The 5,073-nt window shown below is 33.1% G+C and overlaps 1 non-coding gene across 1 annotated transcript; it reads left to right on the top strand.

Annotated features, from left to right (window-relative positions):
• Positions 1-3,294: 3,294 nt before the first annotated feature.
• On the top strand, positions 3,295-3,401 carry LOC135274055 (U6 spliceosomal RNA). The gene has a single exon (XR_010341870.1). It is a non-coding gene; the product is annotated as a U6 spliceosomal RNA (small nuclear RNA).
• The last annotated feature ends 1,672 nt before the right edge of the window (positions 3,402-5,073 follow it).

Consider the following 5,073-nt stretch of genomic DNA (forward strand, 5'->3'; position numbering starts at 1 on the left):
AGTTTCCTGAGGTCTCCCCAACCATGTGGAACTGTGAATCAATTAAATCTTTTTTATTTATAAATTACCCAGTCTTGGAAAGTTCTTTATAGCAATGTGAAAACAGACTAATACACTATCCCGAAGTCTGAGAAGGCTGAGAGGCCAAAGGAGAAGGCTGACAAATATGGTTGCTTAGAAAGAAAGATGCAATAGGGACTTATGAACAGAAGCCATGCCTATGTCACAGGCAGCAGTGAGATGAGATCATGGATCCCCGCCTCAATTCACTTTATAAAGCCAATACCTGATACAAAAATTAAAGATGCCTTTTAAAGATGAATGTCCTTTGTGAATAAAGATGCAAATATTCCCAACAAAACATTAGCGAATCCAATCCAGAATATATAAAAAGAATGTATGCCACAGCCAAGAGAATTTTTCTTCCCAAGGATGCAAGTTTGGTTTAATATATAAAAAATTATTTATATAATTTATCACATTAATTTTTTAAAGAAAAATTATAAGATATCAATTGATACAGAAGAAGTATTGAAAAAAAATTAATAATAAAACTCACAGAAAATTAGAAAGAAACTTCCTCAACCTGACAAAAAGCATGCACAAAAAACTTACAGTTAGCATCATACTTTACTTAATATTGATATACTAAATGTTTTTCCCCAAAGATTAGAAATAAAGCAAAGATGCTCATTGTTACCACTCATATTTAACAGTACTGAAAGTCTTAACCAGTGTAATAAGGCAGGACAAAGAAATAAAAGGCATAATAATTAGAAATAAATAAAATTGTTTGTAACTGTAGACAGTATGACAATTATAAGGCACCTACCAAAACAAAACAAACAAACAAACAAAAAGAAAAGTCATTTCTAGAACTAATAAGTGACAAGGTCATAGGATATAAGGGAAATTCAAAAAATTGAAAATATCTATATGTTAGCAATGAACAATTGGCAATCAAATTTTAAAGCACAATACCATTTACAATTACTACAAATAAGGAACATTTAAGTATGTATCGAACAAAAAATGTAGAGAATCTACATTCTAAAAACTTTAAAATGCTGGTGAAGGCAATCAAAGATGATCTAACTAAATGGAGAGGAGTAATGTGTTTATGTTTTGGAGTATTCAACATACTAAAAGTGTCAATTTTCCTCATATTAAAATACAAGCATACTACACTTTCTACCAAAATATCAAGAAAATTAGTTAGAAATACAAACTGGGTAATTCAAAATTGTATATAAAAGGCCCGATGACCTAGCCTAGCCAAAACAGGCTATTTCATAAACTAAACTGATCACCAAACAAAATTAATCACTGAAGAATTTGAACTAAGGAGAAACTAATTTCTACAGGCAGAATAAAGCCTGAAAATGAAAAATTCATTCAGTGGGTCATAGTTTTACCCTAATAGCCAATCCAAATAAAGACATTATAAGAAAGAAACTCTATAGACCAATATCTCTTATGAACATAAACACAAAAATCCTCAGCAAAATATTAGCAAATTCAATACAATGTATAGATCAGAACAAATATATCACTGGAGAAGACTGGCAGATGAAAAATAAAGATATAAAATAATTCTCAGCACCATTTGTCATTAGGTAATAGCAAATTTAAAAAAATATATGAGATACCACTATACATCAGTTAGAGTGGCTAAAATTTTAAAAAAAGTTGAAAATGCCAAATATTGGCAAGGATGTGGAGCAACAGAAACTTTTGTTTATTATTGGTGGGAATGCAAAATGCTACAGCCATTTTGAAAAAAATTTTGGAAGTTTCTTACAAAGTTAACATAGTCTTATCATATGATCCAGTAATCATAGTCCTAGACTTTGGTACAACTGATTTGAAAAAATATGTTCCAGAAGAGAAAAATGACATTAGATAAAAACTATGGACTTTTATTAATAATAGTGTATCAATATTGGCTCATTAATTATAATTAATGTGTCATGCTGATACAAAAAATGTTAGTGATGCAAATAATATGTAAGATATAAATAATCAAGGAAACTGAGTACAAGATACATGGAATTCTCTGTACTAACTTCTCAATTTTTCTGTAAATCTAAAACTCTTCAAAACATTAAGGTCTGTTTAAAAAATGAAATGAAATCACTTTTCATGGCAAGGTAAAACAACATTAAGCACTCAGTATATTTCAATATCAGAGAAATTTGTTTAGATGTTTTGCACAGGTTTAAAAAATGTATTCCTAACTAAATTGGGGAAATTAGGTGTGTTAAGATATAGTGAGCTCCAATTTTTTCTTCAAAGAATCTCTATGTCAGTCTGTTCAGCTCTCTTATTCTTTGATTCTCCATTTTAAAGTTTAACTTCCTGGTTCTCTTTGCCCCCTTGTCTCTAGTTTCAGTAAACAACTTTCCTGCCAGCTCTAAACAGTAGTTCACATCTTTTCTCCTGATCACTTGCTCTGACCTGGTCTTCCTGCCAAACTACAAATCCCCGACTCTGGCTTGTACCCCTGCTCTCTTTAAAATAGCCAATTGGAATTAGCTTAGACTGTGCTGTCCAACCCTAGCCAATAGGGAATGACACAGCAGTAGGGGCTCCCTGTGTCAGAAATAAGAACCCCTTCCCCTCCCTTATCCAGGTGTGCTCTCACCATTGCTCCATCTGTGAGACGCATCCTTCTATAGAAGTAAAAATTGCCTTGCTAAGAAAATTAAATTTATGTTCAAGTGCCATTTCTTTGTAGCACTGAGGAATGAGCATTTTTGTTTCCAGCAGGTAGAACATAGTCTGCTAAATATTTCTAGAATTCAAGGTACCTGTGAAAAAAAATTATACATAGAAGAAAGCTTTTAAAACAGAAGGCTTAAAATCCTGTGCATTTAAAGAGAGAGAAACAAAAATTTCCTAGAAGTATGTATTAAAATAGTTGATTTCTTACATTATGAAGGAACTGACCTACCCTCAAAACATATCTGAGTTCATATAATTCACAATCACACAGAATTTTAGGGTCAAAAAAATGAGCATCTCTGGTTACCCGACCATATGCCTTATAGAACAAACAGGAAAAAATGGAGAAAGAAGACAGATATTTCCAAATTGAATCAACTTACTTACAAACATAGTCTTTAAAATATCTGTAAAGTTGCCTCAAGGCAAAATAATCAGATTAAACAATTGACTCTTAACTACAGCATGTTAAGTAAATCATAGAGCTACCAGGATGATGTCTTTGGATTACTACCCAGGTATTATTGCATATAGATCAGAAAAAACAGCCACCAACAGGAAAGAATTTGGGTGCTTAATTTGTCAGCACATATGCTAAAACTGAAATGCTACTGAATAAATGAGCATGGCCTCTGCACAAGGATGTCATAAAACTTTGTGAAACATTACATGTTTTGGGGAGTGGGTAGTTATTAATGGGTATGAAGTTTCTGTTTTGCAAGATGCGAAAGTTCTGGAGATGGATGTTGGTCATGGGTGCACAACAATATGAATGTGTACTTAATGTCACAGAACTATACATTTAATAGTTTAAACTAAATGCTGTAATATCATGCAAGGTGTCAGAATTGAAATGGAGTAACTTGTGCCAAACTCTAACAAAAGCAAGAAAGAGAGAGAGAGATAAAGAAAGAAACCCAGAAGGCTGAGAAGGGAGAACTCATGCAAACATGCCTGTGGAAAAAAAAAATCTATTACAAAGACCCCGAAGGTTTCTTACACATGTATGCCTATAACAAGAATGTTTGCCAAGGACTTTATAAACTGCAGTTTGCTGTGTAAGTCACAAGGACAGCTAACTGGATGCACAAGAATACTTGCAAGACACACTCTCCACTAATGAACTGACGTCAACGCCTGCAATAAGCCCCTGTACCCAATGTTCTCTGTTTCAAAACAAATTACGTGTACTTTTTTCATTTGCCTTTAAAAGCTTCCCCTTGCCTTAACCCCCTTGGATATACTTACAATCTTCATGGCCCTTATAGCCTAGATTTGCAAATCTGCTACACATTCCTGAATAAACTCATTAACTTGAGGGAATCTCTGTGTTACTTAGGTTGACAATACATATTTTTTACCACAATGACACAATTTTTAGAAAAGATTTGGGAAATATGAAAACGGTCCATTTCTTCCCAAAATGACTTTTCTAACTTAATTCCAGATTTGTGAAATTTTTGTTTGCATGATTTATTTTCTTGAGTTAAAAAAGCACCTAGCTTGCTCTTTTTAAATTAAACATATTTTTAGGCAATTATAGATTCACATGCAGCTGTGAGAAATAATATGGAGAGATCTCATGTACACATTACCCCATTTTCCTGGTAATAACAACTTGGGAAACTATTGTACAATACTATCACCCACAACACTAAAATCAATAATCAAACATTTCCATCACATGAGGATCCTTCATGTCACCCTTTTATTTTCACACCCATTTCCCACTTGGGCCTGCCCTCTCTTTAACCCCTGCAGCCACTAATCTCTTCTCCATCTCTATAATTTTGTAATTTCAAGAATATTATATAAGTAGAATCATATACTATGGAAACTTTTGGAATTGCCTTTTTTATTATTCAGCATGATTATCTGGAAATTTATCCAGGCTGTTATGTGTATCAATATTTGGTTTCTTTTTATTGCAGAGTAGTATTCCATGATATGGATGTATCACAGATTGTTTAACTATTCACTTGTTAAAGAACATATGCATAGTTTCCAGATTGGAGCTATTATGAATAAAGGTGCTATAAACATTCATGTACAGGTATTTGTGTGAGCTACATTTTTATTTTTTCTAGAATAAATGCCCTGAAATGCACTTGCTGGGTCGTATGGTAATGTTATACTTAGTTTTATAAGACACTGACGAACTGTTTTGCAGACTAACTGTACCATTTACATCCCAAGCAGCAATGTGTGGATGATCCATTTGTCTGCATTCTTGTCAGCATTCGGTGTTGTCCCTTCTTCAATTAATTACTTTTTTTAGGCATCCTTATGCATGGGTAGTGATATCTCATTGAGGTTTTAATTGCCATTGGCCTAATGGCTAATGATGTT

The sequence above is a fragment of the Aotus nancymaae genome, unplaced genomic scaffold, assembly GCF_030222135.1.
Source record: "Aotus nancymaae isolate 86718 unplaced genomic scaffold, 86718_ANA_hifiasm-v0.15.2.pri h1tg000010l, whole genome shotgun sequence".
Lineage (NCBI taxonomy): Eukaryota > Metazoa > Chordata > Mammalia > Primates > Aotidae > Aotus > Aotus nancymaae.